General features: G+C 36.7%; 1 long non-coding RNA gene across 1 annotated transcript; it reads right to left on the bottom strand.

The window, feature by feature from the left end:
• Nucleotides 1-8,173: 8,173 nt before the first annotated feature.
• LOC122154553 lies at nucleotides 8,174-18,692 on the bottom strand. The gene is made up of 3 exons (XR_006166562.1): nucleotides 18,593-18,692; nucleotides 10,745-10,754; nucleotides 8,174-8,184 (listed from the first exon to the last, which is right to left on the bottom strand). It is a non-coding gene; the product is annotated as an uncharacterized LOC122154553 (long non-coding RNA).
• Between the last annotated feature and the right edge of the window lie 4,649 nt (nucleotides 18,693-23,341).

Here is a 23,341-nt window from a genome sequence, read left to right as displayed (position 1 = left end):
TCAGTTCCAGCTGGTGTCAAGATGGACCCACCACTAGCCAAAGCTGAGCCACTCAGTGACATTGGTAACACCTCTATGATAACATATTTAAGAAAGGGTAAAAACTGCTACACAACAGCAGCTGAGAGAGAGGAGTGAATATGTGAAAGAAAAAACTCTCAACACACCAACTCCAGTGAAAGAGGGGGAGGAAGTGCTCCAGGCACCAGAGCAGAAAGGACTATGGTGATGCAGGTTTTCCCCCTGCAGCCTGTGGAGTTCCCCACACTGGAGTGATTATCAGGTAGACAGTATCAGAGTGTGATCACCAAAGATATGTGCAGTTTTGTAGAATCACAGGATAGCTGAGGTTAGAGGGTGCTTCTGGAGATCCTCTAGTCCAACTACTACTCAGAAGAGAAGGTCGCCCAGGACCATGTCCAACTGGGTTTTAAATATCTCCAAGGATGGAAAGTCTACAATCGCTCTGGACACTTATTTACTAATGACCAATGCTCTAACGTTTGTAAGGCTACTAATGAAGACTCCGTTTCCACTTCGTACCTCCCCTCCTGTCCCACCTTAGCCTGTCCTATTTAGAGTGGAGACTTTCAAGGAAGACAAAAGGTGCAGTGAATTTTTCCTGTACACACTCAGAGAAAAACCCTTCTTTCTCTTTTCCCATAGGAAACTCCTTACGAGTCAAAAAAAAAAAACCAAAGTAAGTGTTGACAATCATACAAACCAGAAGAAAAGGATACCATAAGTGTTTATTATTAGAAGTTATTTCACAGTTATCACCTGATGATAAAAATCTCTTGATACGGCAATTAATAAAACAATTTTGAAAGGACCTTAGATCTTCTAATCCATCTCTGCCTCAGACTGTATTGTCTAAACCTAGACCACTCCTGACAGATATTATAAAAAAGTGTTATAATTAGGTTTTTACTAGAAGAAGAGGGTAGGACTGTTTATAACAGGGAAAGAAAAGATTTTGACGTTAGTTGTTCTGAAGTTATATAGTACTGGTGGATTTCATCTGAGATAATAAAAATATTGGTTGAACAACAGTGCTGTACTTTGAAGATAGTTCTGAGGAGAGCAGTGAGAAAAATTATAGCTAAAAGGAATATGTTTTAAAAGGGCTGATTGGAAGAGTTAGGGCTGGGTAGCCTTACAAAGAACATGTGAGGTAAGCAAGAAGTTGTTGTAAAGCATGTATGTATCCATGCTGGATAGTACCAGAATCAGCACTCTTAAACTAGATCAAGAAATAGAGATATTAGAACACTAGAGAAAGCATTCTAGTGGGAAGGATGGGTAGATGTTGGAGTAGATCGGGACACAGTGGAGTCTCTGTTGATGTCTATAAAATCCTTTAATGAGGCAGAATTTCTACAGGAGTTCTTGATAGTCTTTCTAGTTTTGTTTGTTGGACCTCCTAGGGAAGATCCAATAAAATCCTTTGGCAGCTGTCATGAAACCTGATTTAGGATCCTGCTGACTACATTGATTTGTTGCAGGTGAGTGATTTGAATTGCTTTAAGAATCACCATCAAAGGTATTAGCAAAAATCATTTTGATATGAATTAGTAGATGTGCGACTCAACAAAGTTCGATGTCAAGGTTCGCTCTGTTACTTACTAGATGGAAGAAACATACAAAGGAAAATCAAGTTAGAATAGATTTAGAATTGCACACAGGCTGGAGATGCAAAAGGGCAGGTAGATCCTCCTATTGGGTCACAAGGCTCAGAGTGGATCCTGTTGCTTTCTAAACTCTCGATGGAGCTTAGGTGTGGTTAGGTCTAATCTTAGTCTCAGACTTGTCAATAGTTTATATGTAATGGAGTTAATACAAAGGGTAATGAAAACCTCCTATTGATTCACAAGGTTCAGGATAAACCCCTTTTCTTTCTAAACTCCTTCTCAGAGAGAAGTCTAGGGGAATCTGGATCCAGACTTAGTCCCAGACTTGGTCAATGGTTTATGTCTAAGAGAGTTAGACACATGGATTTCATCAGTATTAACTCATCATGCTAACATTCATTTTCTGAGTCCCTGTAGTGAATAAGGGCTCTCTCTGCCTTGGTAAGGAAGAATCTCTTAGGCTCAGGTAATGAAAGTCAAACCTTGAGAGGTGTCCCTTCTCAATGAGAGTCACCTGGCATGCAATCCAGTAACAATTCAGGGAGAACTCAAGTTTGGCTCATCCAGTGATCTGTCATTGGTAAGAAGTCTCTCTGCCTTGTGGAGCAAACTTGAGAGGTGTCCCAGCTCAAGGAGAGATCACTGCCATGTAGCCATACTGTCTAGGGATGAGAGCTCAAAGAAGGCTCCCTTAGGCTCTCCTGTGTTTAAGGGATGAAGTGGTTGGCTCATAGTCAAATTGCATACAACAAGAAAGGTATGCATGAGACATGAGACTCCTTGTACCCATGATGTTCTTTGCTCCTCAATAAATGAGTTTTGGAAAAACTACCCATTATTCATGTGTTAATCGCATAATCAGTGATCCAAGCTCATATGCATTGATGTTCACTGGGTCACTCTGCTCCTTTGTGGTTTTCTTAGAGGAGTTCTTGGTCCAGCTATGGCTCAGGCCTTTGCCTCCTTTTAAGACTGTACTAAACTACTGCTAGTTTGGTTACAGGGTAGAGTACATCCACCACAACAGCCTACTGTAAATCAAAAAGTATTAATTCTCATACAAAAATCTATGGAGTTATTGCACCCAAGATTACAGTCTGAGATATATTCTCAGGTCTATTCTGGGATGTGCAAGATATTATGGGACAACAGTCCCATGTCATATTCACATGTGCTCTCTTAGTTTTCCATCAGAGATCATTTCATAAGACAATGTTTCTGTCTTCTTATACAATGCAGGTGTGGGTTTCCTGACCTAATCCGTAACTAACTAGGGAGCTTCCACTGCCCAATAAGCAAAGAATGGAGATAAATGGTTAATTTACAAGAAGTTTTGTCTTGCTGAGTTTGATTATAACGTGAAGCAGGCTGTGGAAAAAAAAAAAAAAAAAAAAGTGCAGTACTCCTTGATACTGTAGGCACCACATTGGCTGAATACTACAGCAGTCTCATTGCATTACAATGACGTGCATAACCTTAGAAGAGCTATACAGCTTTCATAGCTGCTTTGTGTCAGTGGCATGATTCAAAGTAATATTAAGTAAGGGTAAAACCCGCAACTAATTTGTAGCAGGCAATGTTTTCTCTGGCAATCACATAGCTTGTTTGGTCTTAATGAATATTTCCTTTTAGGACAATAAATTAATACTGCTTCTAGCCAAATTAACTCATTCATTTGAGTAACAAAAATATACTTTCTATAAATCATTGGTGATTTTTTCCATCACTTTTTAATCTTTGTAAAAGTTACTTGTCTTCTTACCTTTTTTATTTTGCCAAAAATATATTTTTCTTCTTTATTTCTAGAACTAGTCCAACTCTTATGTTTCTTAATATTTATTATATATATCTATTAGTTTATCAGCCCCTGTGCACTGTTTCTGCAAGGTACATAAGCACATGCGTAAGTGCTCATGTAGTTAGATATGCAGTATAAAATCATCTATCTTTAAATCATCAAGTAAGGTTTTACAGATTTCCCTCTTTATTCAGGGAAACTAATATGACTAAATTAATCTTCATTAAGCTAATTTCTGAAACCCAATATAATAACTCTGTATAATATTTATACCTCTCCAAATGTGAAGTACAGCACAAGGAGAAAGAGAACTACAGTATACTAAACAATCTACAGTTTATGAATGTAATATTTGCCTCTGATTTATTTACTTTTTCCCAGTAATAACGTCTGACACCCATCCTCCTGTCTTCTGAATTTTGTGCATTAGGGTCTCTGCCTTGACTTTTCATAAACCTTTTCTATTTTTGTCCATTTAACCAATATTCTTATTTTATTTTCACTGAAATACATAACGAGTATAAGAGGTATAATTTCAGTCTGGCAAAGAGCTGTAACACAATGGCCCACTCCCCTTGTTCTCCAGCTATTTTGGGAAATCCAACAATTTCTAATTCTGCTTTTAATTATTGGCTTGCTTTTCCAAATTTTGCACTTTATTTTGTAGGGCCTAACACAGGCATCTGTCTGTATGATGTAAACTACCTGCAAAAAGCAGTAGACTTTGAGAATTCTGGATAATATGGCAGCTAATTTGCATTCTTTTAGTGGTATCAATGTAAAAACATTATAATACTTAATATACTTAAATATTTATACTACTGAAGTATTTAATACTTTTATGTTACTTGCTATGGGGTTTTTTTATATTTCCTCAGTCTATGTGATCTCCTTAATATGTTTCATTTTTAGGGAGTCTCAGGGTATTCACACTTGAATAAATTAATTGGCTGTTTGATTAATCTGTCATGTTTTCACCTTCATTTTGTGTTTTAAAAGATTATAGCTTTAAGAGCAATTTTGTTGCTGTCAGACTTCTACTGAGTGACTGAACGTCCAGAGCAAATGATAACAGATTTCTACTATTGCCTTGAATATAACATTCATCATCCCTTTCCTGTTGCAGAAGTTGTGCTTTTGTTGAACATTGTCCTCCATGACATTTTTAAGGCATTTTTAAATTTCTGCTTAAATATTCACCCTTTCTGATCACATTTATTTTAAAGTCATGAGGTTATCCACTCTTTCTCTTCAAATTCCTTCTCTAAATTTTAGACAGAGAGCAAAATTTCTGTTCTTTCATATGTTAAGTTGTAAGGCTGCTGAGCAAAATATTTCCACAGATTTTACAATGATAAACCACAGTCCTGCAAAACCCAAATCATGTTTACCTTTAAGCATGCTATTAAGCTAGCTATTATTATTTAAGCCAATCTTATAACATGCAGATGTCTCAATGGTCTTTCAATCTCTTAAAGTTTAAAGTAGGAATAAAAGATCAGTTTTCATTTTGAAAGAATTTAAAGAATCCAATCTTTCATTCTCTTACAGTTTAAAGCAGGAATTTAAGGTCACTTTTAAATTGACAGAAAGCCAATGCAAAGCAAGACCAGGAGCTACAGCTACAAGGGTAAATGACCAAATTTATTTGCAGTTAAAAATTTATTAGCAGGAATTCTCCTGAATAAAATACAGTACACAGCGATTCCTGCTTCTAATTCACTAATATAACTATTGTATCCCAGTACATTGTTTAACTATGATTCCAATATAGAATATACAGGTTTTGCATTTTCCATGTTTTTACAATATTTATTTCTAGTTCTATCCACCTATTTCTTTCAAAGCAATGGAATGATGAAAAAGAAAAATATTATTTTTCTGTACAATAAAAGGGAAAAAGTATATGTATGTGACCGTATTATCTGTTACAGAGAAGGATACAAAATCAGAGATTATTACTTCCAGCCTGATGGTTTTAATCTTTGAATTAGTTTAATTCAAATATAATAAAGCATGTCCCTGAAAAAATGCAAATCTAGCAGATTACACAAAGTCTCCTAACATTATTTCAAATTACAGTCAAAATTCAGTAAGCAACAAAAATAAAAACTACAAAATACACTTATGAAGACAATGAAAAAAAATAAAATTGATTATAGTGAATATATTAATGAGTTCATAATATTTATTTTATATACCTAAAAATCCACACACTCCGTAACTACAAAGACACAAAGTGAATAACTACAAGAAAATAATCAAGTATTCAGAATTCTTTAGAAATAATGCTATTTTTAATAACATTTTTTAACAAAAGCACAATTGCTGATGTAATATGTTCAGAATTTCAGTCCCCTGCAGTCTTAAGATTGGGTTTAAACTCTGAGATTTAAAAATGTAAAGGTTTCTTTCTCCTTCTCCTGTTTCTACAAGTTACATTCTTTATTGTTTTGCAGGTTACATTTTTAATCCTTTCACTACAATTATGTTGGCTAGGTTTTTCTTTTTACCTCTTTTATGGACTTCCCATAAGAATAAACTATCCTAGCATAACTGCAATTAAACTAGTAATTTTTCTATCAAGGGTGCCATCACACTCCTAACAATTATAGTGTATTAATACCTTCATATGTATCAGGCTAAGTGACATAGAAAATAGATTATGATAGAAAGGTCCTAGGATTGTACTGTAGCTCTGGACAATCCTCCTCATAATCCAGTTCAATTTAGGTATAAAAGTGGTAAGATACGTTATCGTACAAGCTGATGTTCTGAATGACTTGCATTTTCAAAATCATAACAAGATAAACTATAGAGGAAAGTGTATTTGTAGTGACATATACATGAGATGCAGAACGTAAATTGAGTAGTTAAGACAGTTATAGTAGAAACATGATGTAATATTTTAATATAGTTACATCTGTATAACTCCCATATTTTTTTATTCTTTAAAATCAATTAATGTAAATTAAACCTCTATTTCTTACGCTAATTGATTTTAGTTGTTTGCTTTGGCATGTTTCTTTTTATTCTGTGTGTAAGGATATTGTTTGCCCTTAGCTTTGATCTCTGGAAACCAACCATGAGCTGAAGTCCATTTATAGGGCAGTGAGAAGTTTGAAATGTCAATATTCAACTTTGTTGATAAATATGTATTTTCAGTGTGGACACATTGGCTTATTTCACACGCACTGTCACTTTCTTTAACATAGTAACAAACTTCACCTTAATTTCAATAGTTTCAAACAGGTCAGGAGAGTTACAGAAATTTTAAGGTTAAAAAAATACTAGTGGCTTACATTATCAACATTGTTAATCTAAAAAAATAGTTTAATAATGTTTACATTGATAACTTGATGAGTAGAAAATTGCAAAATTAACTTAGCATTAAAAATCTCATTAAAATTAAGACATTTTAAAATACATCACAGGAGAAACTATGACTCAGATTGTGGGAGAATATAATTATTCAGTATTTCTGTGAATTCTGCAGCTGGCAAAATCAACCACAGTACCCAGGAGAACAGCAAGTGGTGGGACAGTTTAGTTGTGTTTCAGCAGCTGTGCAATAAAACTTACTTCTCTAGTCATAGAAAAGCACCCATTCAAATGACCAAGCCACCCTATTATTGAGAAAAATCAGTGCACATTGTGAAGATTGTGCCTTTTAATTTATTTACATTTCTTTGCATTTTAAAGTGAGTTTCTCCCTAGTAGTTTGTTTATTATACAATTAAAATAATGCAATTTGTGCGTTATTTAGTCAATGCAGGCAAAAAGACTAAACAAAGTACTGTGTTGTATTGGAAGGTAATAAGATTATTAGTGGCAGGTTTCTTTCTAATGGATATAATATTCAGGAAATAACATTCACCTGGAGTGTTGTGCATTTTGTTCTTTTTTGTTGAGATATTTTCTGAGGAGATTCAGATACCAGTTTTCACCTTACCACTCAAGGATGAAGTTTAACAAGCAGAAGTTCTTAAGTTGAAGAAAACCTTAGTTCATGAACAGAGCTGTGAAGCTTGTAAGACTCCTTCCAGAATAAGGACAGATTTCATCATTTATGAGACCTAGACCTGATATTTCATAGTCACTGTATTTCTGCTTGCCAAATCACATAATCCTATCTATTCAGATTCCCCACTGTCTCAGACCACCGGATTGCTCTGGTCTGCTACTTAAGAATTGCTATTTAAGGTATTCCTAGTTTATGACTATAGTATTGTGGTGGATTGGCCTTCAACTGGCTGACCACCTAGCTGTTCTCTCACTCCTCAGCATGACAGGGGAAGAAAATAAGATTAAAAACTCATGTGTCATGATAAAAGCAGCTAAATGAAGGAAAACAAAGGTTGCTCAGGGAAGGAAAAAAAAAAAAAAGAAAACAAAACAAAACAAAAAACAAAACAAAACAAAAAAAAACACAAAAAAAAAAAAAAAAAAAAAAAACAAGCAAACAACAAAAAAAAACAACCAAACAAAATCAAACCAAACCAAAAACATATTCTCTACTTTCCATCAGCAGGTGGGACCTTCCATTAGTCAAGCCACTTCCCCAGATGTAGGGCCTCAGTGCGTGTAGTAGTTGAGTCAGAAGACTTAGTAACAAATGCGCCCCATCCTCCTCTTTTCTCTTAGCTTTTATTGCTGAGCATGACATCATATGATATGGTATGTCTCTTTGGTCGCTTTGGGTGAACTGCCCTGGTTATACCCTATGCCCTCTCCTAGCCTCTTGCCCATCCCTGGCTTTTGGGAGGTGGGGTCTGGGGAGAGAACCTTGATACTGTAAGCACTGCTCAGCAGTAGCCAAAACACTGGTGTGGTACCAACACTGTTCTATCTACTGAGCACAGCTTTATGAGGGCTGTTATGGGGAAAGCGAAATTCATCCCTGACAGACCCAATACAAACATCAGATATTGTCCTTTTTAATGTTCAGATTTAGCAAGTGATTATGATAGCTATAGTGTTAAGAGTGACCACACCTGAAAAGTAAAGATAAAGCTTGAAATAAAAGTTAAAAGTTGAGAATATTATATTGTATATTATAAAAGACCTTATATTTCCCATCCTTCCAGTATAGCTTGTGAACATAATCTGTGCTCCTTATCTTGGGGAGACTTTGGAAGGGACTCTGTTCCACGTCCCTAAGTAAATCAACTATATCAATAATAGAAAATGTAAAAGTACTTCCTAGAAAAATACTAGAAAAATTTACATTAAAAAAAACAGACAAAAGACGGAAAAATGCAAAGAAGGAATTTTACTGCTGCTCTTCTCAGTATAATTGCTGCTAGGTTACCATTGGAGACAGCAGAAAAGCTACCTTTGGAACTTTTGCAGGGTAGCTGATTAGAAATCACAGGGAAAGAGGAATAACTGCACCAGAGAAGAAAACTAAGGTTTTCACCAACTACTTTTATGAGGATTATCACTGTGAAACCATAAAATTTGTCATGGTACCAGCCTGAAATTAAAATGCTAACAGAAGATGATGATGAAGAGTATTGCAACACTGAAGCTGGAACGATTTCAATGGCTGAGGAAGAACCTTCCATAGTATAAGGCAAAATATGCAGAAGGACATGAGAACTAGCAACTCTTAGTAGCAATTCACGGTGCTACCCACTGACAGCAAGTCTTTTCAGATTAACATTTAACGTCTCTAAAGAGAAGCCTGTCAAAATATGTCAGTCATATTTTTTTTGTTAAACGATAAATAGGAAAATAGTCTATCCAAGTCTTAATTGAGGCCCTCCCCAACCTACTGTTGTTTCACAAAGCAAAAGTACCTTGATTTATATTTGATTACACTGTTTGGGAAATGGTTGTCTTTTCTATGTCTCTGTAGAACTATAATGCACAGAGATTATATTTACTGTTACTTTTTCTGACCTTATCTGTACCTTCTTATTTTATTCTCACACATCAAAACACACCTAAACTTAGGGGATGCTACTGGAGTGTGTAAGTGATCTTTCTATATTTCTCTCAGGTTGCTTAACAAAGCTTCTTGATAATAACAATAGAAAAACTATATGTGAGATAAAATTTGGAAATAAAATTAAATTGAGGACAAAATACTATGATTCCTCCCACTCACCTCTGACTGTCTCTTCAAACACATAACATAGGATAAGAAACCAGGGTCAAAAGTGGTACAGGGTGGGATAAGAAGTTTATCTCTGATCTGGAAGATATGCAAGACAGTTTGGACAGATAAACAAGGTATACAAGACACATATACAAAAGCATCATATACTCTGGTCTGCTGAAAAATATAACAAGTAGACAGTTTCAACAGCATTCATAGCAGTACACATATGGATTTTCCAAAATATTTCACTTTTGGAGGTGTCAGACTTATGCTGCTGAGGTTTTTTTTTACCTTCTCAGTGTAAGATTTAAGGGCAACTATTTTATCAAATCAGATCACAAACGTGATTACTTTACATACGTATCTGATTTTTCTCCTGTTATCAAGAATTTCTTATAGCTGTACACAGTATTTGGGAGAGAACTAAAGAATTGTACAAAATGGGACATCCATAAATTTATGAAATAACACAGAATTACCTGTGAAATTCTGCCTTATACACCATGCAAAGGAAAAGACTGAAAGCAGAATTTTAAGTTAAGTTCAGCGTTATGAATCTATCAGTCTTTCCTGGTCTGTGGAACATGACAGATTCTTCTGTGTACTCATTGCACATAGTACAAAAAACATGGCAGTTTACTCCTGTCCAGCATATAGAAAAATACTGTGGCATTTATTTCTTTGTCTTCTTTGAAATGCAATCATGAGGAAACAGAACAATAATATGAGATTAAGCATGAAATTTGATTTTTTAAAAACACACATGTTTTTTATTAAAACTGCTTTTTTAATGCATTATCATGATTTTGAGGTGTATGATTATGTAATATTTTATTATTCATTCAACATTAGGCTGAAACATGCTTTAAGAGAATTGGGAAGAGACGACCAGTAAGCTTGAGAGGAACACTACAGAATAACAATCAGGAGGGGAGGTATTGTGCCTCATTTCCAAACTGATGTTTTCTCAATTTTCCAAGTGAACAACTAATATAACAATAATTTGATTATAATGACTATAAATTCTATATATTCTTTAACTGAATTCTATAATTCTTTAAGTATAATGACACATAAATTCTATGGCAGAAACAAAAACTGAGGCAAATTTCTCATGCGTCCAGTACAGTAGTTAAACACTAACTCATTTACTCTTTTTTTTTGTGGACATCTTGCCACTCTTTGAACAGCAAATACATTTTATCAGACACTTGCTGTTCTTATTAAACTCCATATAACTCTAAATAACAATATAATGATGATATAATATATTCTTAAAGGTGTCCACAGTTCTGGTAGGTTCCTCTGAGGTCTTCACCACATAGTTTTCACGGCTGAAGTGATTATCACCTTTCTGTTTGAAACCGCTCAAGAAACATGTGAACAGTTTTAATCTGTTTCAGGGCTACTGTGATTCATAAATCCTTATTTGGAACTTTAGCATTCTATAAAATTGGTTAATTTTTATTCAACTTTTATACTGTACTTCTGCAATTAAGATTAACTTTAAATTCTGGGATAGAGGTCAACATATCCTAAAAGGTCATATGATATTTCAATAATGTATTTTCAGAAAACCTACATGTTCTCATATTTCCAGAAAATGTGCACTTATATATCTCTTTTCTTCTGCTTTCAGCATTTTATTAATTGTCAGTCAAAATCGAATTTAGATTAAAATTGACTTTAAAACCCTCATTTAGACCCTAGTCCTGCACAGAAGCTTATGGATCCATTATGATTCACAAGCCACTTTTTTTTCAGAGGACACGGTGGTAATTATTCACATTTCAAGAAATTTGTAAATTTTTGCAGGGTCATACGCTTGCACACCTTCTCTTGAATAACAGTGGCAATTCCAGTAAAATACAAGAGAAAAAAAAATAAATCTGTATGAAGATAATCAAGCATTGGAGAAGGTTGCTAACAGAGGTTATGCAGTATCAATTTGAACGTTTTTGAGACACAGGTGTGTACAGCCTTTATCAACCTGGTCTGACCACAGAGTAGATCCTGCTCTGAGCAGGAAGTTCAACCAGAGGTTTCCTGCAGCCCATTATAGCTAGTTATCCTATGACTCAATATGTTGTTATCTTGCCTTGATTTTGGGTTGTTTTTTTGTTTTGTTTAGTTTTGATTTGTTTTTTTCTTTTTCAAGATTTATTTTTAATCCTTCTTTCAAAAAAATCAGATTTTTTTCAACATGTTCTTGGTTCATAGTTCTTGCTAGCCTTTTTTGGTGGTTTAGCCTTGACTAATAACTAAATGCTCACCCAGGTGCTTCCTCCTTCTCAATTATCAGTGGCACAGGGGAGAGAATAAGCTGATGAAGCTTACTGGAAATTGCTTAGCAATTACCACTGTGGGCAAAACAGACATGATTTAAGGAAAATTAAGTTAGTTTATTGAGAAATAAAATGGATTCAGGTAGTGAGGAACAAGAAGACAAACATCAAAACACCTTTCCACCTCCTGCTTCCTCTCTCACCTTGGTGCTCAGAGCACTGTTTCTCATACTTTTCTTTTTTATTTGTTCACTCCTCTCTCCACCTAGTGATCACTGTTTGCAACACCCATCCAATCAGATGTTAATTTTTGGAAGACAGAAATTATATTCCCTAGTTTTTAGCAACTGTTGTGGAATTCTGTCAGCTGAAACAGTGATGGCTATCAGCCTTGACCAGTAGAAGTGATAAGGAAGTTTTAGATATTAATGATTTTAATCTCTCTGTAGTCTTGTGTTTGAAGTTCCATTCATTTAATAATCATTTAGATACAGCCATACCAAATCCATCTTTAAAATTGTAGGTTATTCTTGACATTAAATTTAATGACTGATTTATATTGTCTGGGGAGTCTTGTTAAAAGATAAGATAAAAATCCAGTAAGGATAAAAAAATTATCTTTTACATACATGTGAAATACATACTCAGTTCCTGACCCAAAACTGTCTTTTCTCATGACAATATATCCATATTTTCCAGTAATGTTATGCTTGAAGTTGCATTTAAGGGCAAAAAAAACCCCATAGTTTTAATATGATACTGAGAATTTTTGTTAGTATAATTGGAATCTTATATGTCTAAAGAAAGCAGAAAAAGAAAGAAAAATAATTAACAGTAATATTTTTTTAATGCACTTTTCATATCCTATGTCTTGCTGTTATGCCCACTCTTTCACTGTTTCTTTAGTTTCTAAAATATATGGTTTCAGCCAGGGGTGTCAGGGTAGGGCTTACAGTGATGCAAATCCTTCTCTAAAAAAAAGTGTAAGTGAAAGTACTAGAAGGTTACTGTTAAGTCTCCTCAAAACCTTCTTTTCTTCAGACTGAGAAGTCCCTGCTCAGCCCTTCCTGATAGATTATGTGTTCAAACTCCTGATGATCTTTATGGTCTTCCATTGGACTTCCAAGATTTTAATTTTTTTTGACAGGGGTGGGAGCTGGAGTTAGATATAGTATTCCAGCTGCAGTCCAGGAAGTATCAAGTAAAGGAGAAGAAACTTCCCTTGATCTACTGGCTGTGTTCTTGTTGATATGCTCCAAAATGCTAGCGCCAATGTCGTATGCTCAGCCTCCTCTTTCGCAGGACCCCAAAGTACTTTTCAGTAGAGATGCTCCCTAGCCAGTTCTTATCTAGCAGGAAGTCACTGGCTCAGGCTCATAAATGTGCATTTGTCTTAATTGAACCTTATGATGTTCAAGTTGGCCCATTCCTTCGCCCCGTCTAGGGTCCTCTGCTCACAAGCTTATTGACTGCATACAACCAGTTTGGTGTCATCTGTATGAAAGGAAGCCAAATTCTCTGGCCTTCATGAGGCAAGGGGGGTTGTCTATTTTCTGGCATATTATAATAAATTTGGGTACACTCTTAGACCCCAGGGATTCCTTCCATCCCATCCTATCACATTCCAAACTGGCAGATGCACTGTCACTGCAGCTCCCTGTCTCCAGGCTCAGACACTAGCAGATACACATACACACTCACAACCACTGTCACATCCACAGGCCTCTTGAATACTAGTGTGGACTTCAAGGTGTGAATTTAAGGCACCTTATCTAGTCACTGTCTCAGACTTTGGGTCTTTCCAGATTCTGGTCTCCTTCTACTAGTTAACTAGTCTGACTTGAAGTTGCTGACAAAGTTCACTCACAGCCACACACAATAGCTTGTGATGTCACACAGAAAACAGAAATAGAGTCTAATGAGAAGACAGAACAAATCAGGCATAGGGTTTAGTCAGAGCCTGCTTGCATACAATCAAATATTTTCTCCCTTCTTTCCATTTTCCCATGCTTGTTCTTCCCCCATTTACCTTGATCCCTTGATTTCTATACCTCTGTGTCTCTTCAGATAGATAACCCTCTTCTGACTACTTTTTCTTCATTAGCTTCATCTTTCCTACACCCATATGCAAGTTTGGTATTTCTGATATTATTTGCTGATTTTGATATGCTTTACATTATATGACTGATAGATTTACCCAGGTGCTGTTGGGCTTGCATGAAAAGTCCCCAGTGTTCCCTTCCAACTTCTTGTGAAGCTCAGCTATCTCTCACATAAAACCCCTTTAGCCAGCTGTGAAATCTGCCTCTTGACACCACCTGTAGCTTACATCAACTTCTCACATCATTATCTATTATGTCCAACAATTGTCCATGCCATGGTCAGTAGTTTCTCAGGGTCTGTTCAGTTAGCTAAGACAAGGGCCTGGCCATCTCCCTTGCATGCTTTATCAGTCTGCAAACTTGATGAAGGTAACCTCTGTTTCTTCCAAACTGCTGGTTAATTACTACTTTTTGAGTCCCATGACCCAGACAGATTTTCACCCATGTCTTAATTCACTCATCAAGAACATTTGAACTTGGAATACAAGGAACTTATTGGAGACTATCAAAAGCCTTGCATCAATCAATATAAACAGCATCCACTGCTCCTACTTCATCTACAAATCCAATCATTTCATCATAGAAAACAATCAAGTTAACAAGGCATGATTTAGCCTTGATAATGCCATGCTCAACTGTTAAAAGAGCAAGACTATCCTCTCTTATATGCCCATAAATAAGCTTCAAGAGAGTTCCATCCATGATTTTCCCAATGAAGAAAGTGAGGTTGATCTGTCTGTAGCTCCCTGAATAAACTATTTGGCCTTCTCTAAAGATGGATACAACATTTGCCTTTCACCATCTGTCAATGACATTGTTTGATTTCCACAGTCTTTGGAAGAGAATACAGAGTGGCTTTTCAGTAGTATCAATCAGCTTTCTTGGCATTCTTGGACCCATCCCTTCACATCCCATTGGTCAAGCTTTCTCAAGAGATGGATGACTCTTCTCCTTGAATCTTGTCTCTAGGCACAAAGATCTGGGACACCATCTCAGTGAAGACTGAGGCAAAGAATGCAGTAGGCACTTCAGTTTTACCTGCCCTGCTGTCATTACAGCACTTGCTCCATTCAGCAGTGAGCCCACATTCTCTTTGTTTTTTAGTTTTACTGCTCATGTAGCAGTAGAAGCTCTTCTTGCTCCCCTCAATGTCCATTGCCAATTTCAACTCTAGTTGAGCTTTAGATTTCTTAAACACTGTGCCTGTATGCCCAAGTAATGTTTATAATGTAGATAGTCATTGATGTATGATGCAAGGAAAGCTCTGAAGATCCTTTGCAGTCTTCTGGGATTATAGTCTCATAATTGTATTTTACAGTGTGCAGTACAGAACGAGAAACATCCATAATGGTGACAGGCAGATTAGACAGCATGTCTTCTTTCTTGTGCCTCTTAATTTCTGCCATCCTGGGCAGTGCTGGCAGCAATATAGTACTTCTTTCTCTCCCTTTCATGTCCTTTAATTTATCCCAAGTTAGAGGATAGGTTATCTTGAGAGTGAAATTGTGAATCGATTCTACTACCAGGAAGGACATAGGACAAAGGCTCATAATCATGGTTTCCCTCCTGTAATATTGGTAATGGCATTAAACAAAAGGCAAGACAAATCTAAACTCACAAATTGTTTTAAATCTTAATTATAAAATTAACTATTTTAAATCTTACTTCATTTAATTTCAAAAACAGATTCCAAGTTGAACTGCAATTATTTTTCCTTTTTAAATTTCTGATCCACTTCATGAATGAATTCATTTTCCATCTCAAAGCCTTGAAGAAAACTATTCTTAAAAGGGAAAGTGGAAACTAGTCAAAGGATTTTTGTTCTTAGGAACAAAAAAGAATTTTACTGGTAGTTTATTCTAATAGAAAAGTTCAAGTAAGGAAAATACAACACATCAAAAAGAAAGACATACAGGTAGTAGTGGTTTTTGAAAAATGTTTTAAGCAGGGAATGCTTTCATTCCCGGAGAAGGTTTTGCAACCAACTAGTAAGACCTGTTTCTCTCAACCAGTTAAATTTCATATAGCTTTGAAGATGCATACTTTTCAAAGACCTTGACTTTGAAAGAAACTGAGAAAAATGAAGCACACTATAACTGTTGTCAGATGGTTCTCACTTTTCCCTAGATAACTCAAGTCCTTATCTGTGTGCATCAATCCATAATTTATTCTGGTAACTTCTTTAGTAAGAACATTTTAACGGATGGGCATGAATGCCTGAATATCTGTACTATATTGGATTTCTTGCTAACATACAAAAAAAGAAATAATAAACATAAGTAAGAAAGAGACTTGAAATCATAGGTAAAATAAGAATACACAATCTGAAACATAGCTGTCAAAATGTCCACTCAGGAGCATGACCTAGTAAAGGTCTGAACAAGATGGATTTAACAGAAGTCAAGTCTCAGGGCAGTGGCTGGTGTGCAGATGCAGAGAAAAAGCCCTCATTTTATAGCTGTAACACCTTCTTCAGAGGTAAGCATGTCATGTCTTTAATGTTACAGCATTTGCCATGAGGAACCTTTTCTGATTCATAGAACTGACAGGGTAATCTTGCATTCACTTTACAGAAAAAGTGTAAGACTTCTTTATGCACAATTTTCCTTTCAGTTCAAAGAGCAACCACCAGAAAGAACAAAAAGGCACCTCAAAGAAGCCTCCATCTAAATTTTCCTGGCTATTTTGTGCTAAAATCGAGTATTACATCTACACTGTAGTTGTATAACTGCATTCTTTCGATCCTGTTCTCAGAGTTAGTGCTTTGTCCAACTTTGGCTGCATTTACACATACCATGTCTTCTGTGAAATCACTGAAAACAGAAAAACTATAATAACCATATATTACCCATGAAATCATACCATAACTTTTTTCCTTGTGTTTTGATAGCACCTCACTGTTGGGCCATGTTACATTTAAATTGCACTTTTCCAGGTTTTGAGCTGATCTAGTTACATACATGACACATCATTGCTGCTCAGTATTGCATTATAATTTATGATGCCTCATTAATGAATAAACAGATCTTTACAAGTAGATGATGAAAGCCATAGGTGACTTCTCATCTGAAGTCTCTGAAACCCTATTTCAGGGAATATAACAGTAGTATCATTAATTTCCATTGCTTAATCACTCTTGCACTTACTTAGTCTGGGGAATAAGAATATTGTTAAAGATAAAGAATGAACAAATGGATGAGTGCTCATCATAAACAGAATAATATTTTAATTTCTTCTATATTTTGGTGATAGTATGGTACTGAAGTGATGCAATAGGAACACCTTGTTTGTCATCATCTAAAAATAAGACTTTCATATATCAATTTTCCTTTGTTTCCTAAAAAATATAGATTTTATACTAGATCTATCTTTTAATCCATTTAATTTTTATTTTTTTTTTTATTTCCAAGTATCACAAAGGAATCTGTGGTGGGGTAGCTGCTAGAAAAAAACACATTCCTCAGTGACATATCTTGTTAATGAAACAAGGTAGGAATAGCAGATGGGTCACAGAAGCATAGAATCATAGAAAGGTTTGGGTTGGAAAGGATCTTTAAAGACCATCTAGTTCCAACCCCCCTGCCACGGGTAGAGTCACCTTCCACTATATCAGGTTGCTCCAAGCCCCGTCCAACCTGGCCTTGAACCCTTCCAGGGAGGGGACATCCACAGCTTCTCTGGGTAACCTGTGCCGGTGTCTCACCACCCGCACAGGGAAGAACTTCTTCTTTATATATAATCTAAATCTACATTCTTTCAGTTTAAAACCATTACCTCTCATCCTGTCCCTACACTCCCTGATAAGGAGTCCCTCCTCATCTTTCCTGTAGGCCCCTTTAAGGTCTATAGTCTGCTATAAATTATTCCCAGAGCCTTCTCTTCTCCAGGCTGAACAACCCCAACTCTCTCAGCCTGTCCTCAGGAGAGGTGCCCCAGCCCCCTGATCATCTTCCTGGCCTTCTCTGGACCCACTCCAACAGGTACATGTCATTCTTACACTGGGATCCCCAGAACTGGACACAGTACTGCATGTAGGGTCTCATGAGAGTGGAGGAGATGGGGAGAATCACTGACGTGCGGAAAGATGACTTTACAATCAGTGAGGTTATAAAGTAGGTATGTTTATTCAGCACTGGATGCACGGGGGATCGCTCTGCCACAGCGTGCGTGCCCTGGAGCCAAAAGCGGCCCCCTTTTATGATCCCAAAGTTACATATTCATCAGTCCTAATACATATGCATTATAATTCTGGGAATAGGGAGGGAATATTAAAATTAATTCTGAGAAATCATTAACATATCCCCCGCCCCAAGTCCCTCCCCATCGCACCTGCACAATGTCTCTTGGTGGTCGTGGGCAGGGGTCTTCTGATGAAGGCTCTTAGTCTTCTTCACTGTGTTCACTCGTTGACCCTTGCTTTTGCACAGACTCAGTTCTGTAGTTACACACATCTCGTCCTTCAGGCCTTGTTGGATGTGGTTTGTTGCTAACTTGCAGCTCCTTTATCTTGGTGGCTCAGTAGTTCCTTCTTTATCTCAAGGACGATGGTGGGCTCATCCTGTTTTTCTCTCATTCATTCGCAAGGGAGTTATCTAGTTAATGTTTTCTTGAGAGACCATCTGGTTAGCATCTCTCCATTCATATATCATCACCTCCCTCAACCCTCTAACCACATATCTCTTGATGTAGTCCAGGATGCAGTTGGCTTTCTGATCTGTGAGTGCAAATTGCTGGCTCATAGTCAGTTTTCCATCCACTAATACACCCAAGACTTTCTCAGCACAGCTGCTCTCAATCTGCTCATCGCCCAGCCTGGATTTTTGTTTAGAATTGTGGTGACCCATGGGCAGGACCTTGCACTTGGCCTCGTTGAACTTCATAAGGTTTGCACAGGTCCACCTCTCCAGCCTGTCCAGGAACCTCTGGAAGGCATCCTTTCCTTCCAGTATGTCACACATCTTGGTGTCATCAGTGAACTTGCTGAGGGTTCACTCAGTGCCACTGTCCATGACACCAACAAAGATGTTAAACAGCACCAGTCCCAACACCGGCCACTAGGAACACCACTCGTCACTGCTCTCTACTTGGACATCAAGCCAACGACCTAAACTCTTTGAGTGTGACCATCCAGCCAATTCCTTACCCACCAATTGACTCATCCATCAATTCCATGTCTTTTCAACTTAGAAACAAGGATGTCATGAGGGGCAGTGTCAAAAACTTTGCACAAATCCAGGTAGATGACATCTGTTGCTCTTCCCTTACCCACCAATGCTCTAACCATGTTGTAGAAGGCCACCAACTTCAACAGGCATGATTTGTCCTTAGTGAAGCCATGTTGGCTGTCACCAATCACCTCCTTATTTTCCATGTGCCCCAGAATAGTTTCCAGGAGGATCTACTCCATGATCTTGCCAGGCACAGATATGAGACTGACTGGCCCGTGGTTCCCTAGATAGTATCTTATATTCTAAATTTTATATTATTTGATACTCATATGCTTCACATTCACACAAATCAAGGTCTCTGTCCCTCCAGTCCAGTTTAGATATATACCATGATGCAGGGAAACAGGACAGTCACTCTAACCACTCAGTGTGTCTGATCCCTGGATGGTGGTTCAGCCCTTAACCTATGGTTCTCTCTTTATGTCAGCATTTGACAGACTGTATGGAGTTACACCTCCAGGAGTTAATGTTAGCTATTAATATATTTTTTAAATGAGATTGTCAGCATAAATATCCAGCAGCCGTGACAGTCATGTAGCCTCTCCTTCTGACTTTCCCCCTATCAAAAACCATTTAACTTTTGTTACCTGGGTACTATTGTTTTCCGACCTCTCAGACCAATTGTTTCACTAGGATGTCTAGGCACAGGAGGGCAGAGGATTCTGAGCTACTTACATGAGCAGTACTCAGTCCACAATGGCAGTGTACAATCTGATGGTTTTGGTATTGGATTGAATTTCACTATGCATACACCTGCATGCATCTTGTGTTATTTTCAGCGGGCAATAGGCACCGTGTTCTCTTCATATTTTCTCTTAATTCTAACAGTCTTCAGTATAAAATATAAACTTCAATAGCAAATGATCTATTTCAAATTTAAAATCATTCATTCCTAAGTTTAATCCTTAGATAGAGGAAAGTAATTTATAAAGAAGATCATTCTCCATCTTGATGGTGTCAAGTCTTTAGGCTCCTGTGAGGAAGTTAGTCCCACAGGTACTGTAGGTATAGCATTTTCTAATTGCAGAGATATTGAGATAAAATCTTTAAAATGCAAAACAGTGTTCCTCTCTTCTTCGCTCTCCACTGAATGCAAGAAATAGAGTCAACACAGTGTCACAGCTTAAGTTATATTAACAATCTCTATAAAGTGAAATTATAAATTACTGATATTAACTAAATTAACTCCTTTTAAAAATTAAAGTCTTCAAATTATTATTTTTTTAAAAATCTTTTGTTACACAGTAGAAGGCATGTATTTATAATTATATAACTAAAGATCTAAAAGTATAAAGGGCACTTGTATTCATCAAGTGACAGTAATTGAACAATCACTAGACCACATGTAGGAATATATCTTGCAGGAATATATCTTTCAAAGCAAGAGGCAAAAATACTTGTTTTCTGACTGTGATATGCATAAATGGATAGAGAGGTACTTGAGAGAGCAATCTGCAATATAGTTTCATGTCTGAGCCTGACACTTGATGCCCAGCTGCTTATTGTTTGTAGCAGCAGGAACAATTTATCATTGGTTGATATAACTGAATGGCAGAACACACTTTTGTAAGGCATTTTCTTGCCCACAGTTTCTTACCACAGTTTGAATCAGCCTTAAATCCACAGTAAGTCAATTCACTGATTTTTTGCTGGATCAAGCTGCTTCAAGAATCTGATAGATCACAGCAGGCAGGTTTTGTCTATGCTCACTAAATCTTATGTTAGAACATTAAAGCAAAAACCAAGCTTCTTTATTATATAGTGAAAAGTCAACTCATCTTTTCCCAATCTCATGTGCTTCTAAAGTGTCTTAAGAGAGGTTATCGTTTCTAAAGAACAGATTGTTACCTTTATTTAAAAAATTTTAAGTAAAATCTAACTTTGACATGGATGGCAGTTCCAGCAATTCTCTTTGTCATCCAGCAATACATTAAACACACTGTAACCAAGATCGATGTATTCCTTAGAAAAATAAATAATATTAAGGTAACTGAATTTAAGACTATTTAGATCTGCCAAACTGGTATTAGAATGGCTCAAAAATTTCCTTAAAACATACTTGCTAGCAGTTCCAACATGTATTTTTAATAATAACTCAGCCAGAACCATGTTAAAAGCAAACAAACAAACAAGAAAAAGCCAACAAAACCCCCAGTACTAAAAGCACACATGTAATATTCAAGCTTTCTACAATTACATTACATACAGTAATTAAAAGCCTGTAAAGGTATTTATGCTTCTGAAACTGCTGAAGAATATCTCATACCCTTTTCTGAAGTGCTAGGCTGTACTTTCAGAAGAATTTCAGTAGAAGCTTGTCATATCTACGTCTCTTTAATAGTCTAAAAACCTTAGTATTTCTAAAATGAAATTGAAAATGAACTCGTTTTCTAAATCACTTGAGCCTTTGGAGAAGAAGTCTGTAGGCAACATAACAATTTGATACAGCTAAATCTCCATGTTGGTAAATGAAGGAAATTCAGGTAATATTAGCAACTTAGACTGTTCTGCATTGTGGTAAAGACTAGCAGGTTTTTTGTTGTTGGTTTTTTTTTTTTGATTGGTTGGTTGGTTTTCTGTTTTTTGTTTTTTTACAAAATGTATTTGAATTCCTGGGAACTGATGAAACTAGAAAGTCATTATAGTTCTGTACCTCTGCAGCTGCCTACTGCCATCTTGTGTACTCCTGATGTCATTTGAATGGACAAGTCTTATAACCAAGAAGGTCTAGTAAAAAGTATAAAGTATACTTAGGATTTAATGGATAAAGGCAGTGTACATATCTAGACAAGGATATTGTAAGTGACAAATTTGGAAAAGGCCTCTATCATTTAATCTCTACTTAAAATTTGATTTTTACATTTGTAGTGGTATCAGACTTTCCAGCTTGAAACTTTTCGACCATTTTTTTGCTTTTTCTTTTCTTCTCAAGCTAGGAAATTCTGACAAATGCAAATCTTACTATTACTGGTTGTTCAAGTTCCAGCTGTTTCTTAAATTCCTGTCCTCCCCATGTAGAAGACAGAATTCTTGCTGAACTGAAACATAATGGCAGACATTTTTTTTTTTTTTTTTTTGAGGGGGGTAGGGGGGGTGGGAACAACACAATCTGAAAAACTATGGATATGGACAAGCCTGAGCATTTCTGTTAGCATGTAACTTAATTGTCTTTCCTGTATAAATGTGAGAATGGAGGCAACTGTATTTTTAAACAAGGTGTTCAACTTGGTGTCTTCCAGGATCACCACATCCTTCTCTTTAAAGCTGCTTCCCAACCGGTCAACCTCCAGCCTTTAACTGGTATATGGGTTTATTCCTCTACAGGGACAGAACTCACTTTTGTTGAGCTTCAAGAAGTTCCTCCCCCCCATTTCTCCAGACTGTTGAGGCCCTTCTGTTGTATCAGCCACTCCTCTGAGTTTTTTATCATCAGCAAACATACTAAGAATGTCCTCTGCTGCATAAGTCATTAACAAAGTCACTAGGTAGTAATAGACACAGTATCAAGCCCTGAGGCACACTTCCTGTGACTGACCTCCAGCTGAAGGTTGTGCTGCTAAACACAACCCCTTCAGTCCAGCAGTTCAGCCAGTTTTCAATACACATTGATGACTATTTATCTAGTCTGTAGTTCATCAACTTGTGGTAAACGGTGCTAAAAGCCTTACTAATGCCAAGATAAAAAATATGCACAGCACTCACTTCATTCACAGAGCCAGCCATCTCATTGTAGAAGGTTATCATTTTGGCCAGACATCATTTTTCCTTCATAAATCTATGCTGATTATTTTTAATCACATTTTTGTACTTCTTATGCTTGGGAATTATTTTCAGGTTTATTTACTCTTTCTTCCAAGCAGGTCCCTCAGCAGGACAAATTCTGATCTCCTGAAGTCCAGGGCTGTGATCCCACTTTTTCCCTCTTTCCTGCTCCCAAGATCCTGTCCTCCACGATCTCATGGTCACTCCAGGCAAAACTGTCACTCAGCTTCACATCTCATATCAACTCTTCCTTATTTATAAGATCCCCCCCAAAGCATTTCAATTCATTGGCTCCTTGATCACTTGTGTCAGGAAGCTGAAACAATACAATCCATAAACTTCCTGAATTGCTTGTGGCCAACCACTACAGCAGGTATCATGGTAGTTTAAGTCCTTAAAGACTTATAGCCCCTTGAAGACCAGAGCTGC

This window comes from Tyto alba, unplaced genomic scaffold, assembly GCF_018691265.1.
Source record: "Tyto alba isolate M040663 unplaced genomic scaffold, T.alba_DEE_v4.0 Super-Scaffold_1000006, whole genome shotgun sequence".
NCBI classification, from domain to species: Eukaryota; Metazoa; Chordata; class Aves; order Strigiformes; family Tytonidae; genus Tyto; species Tyto alba.
The sequence above is the reverse complement of the archived record's forward strand: the minus strand, read 5'-3'. Positions and strand labels throughout refer to the sequence as shown.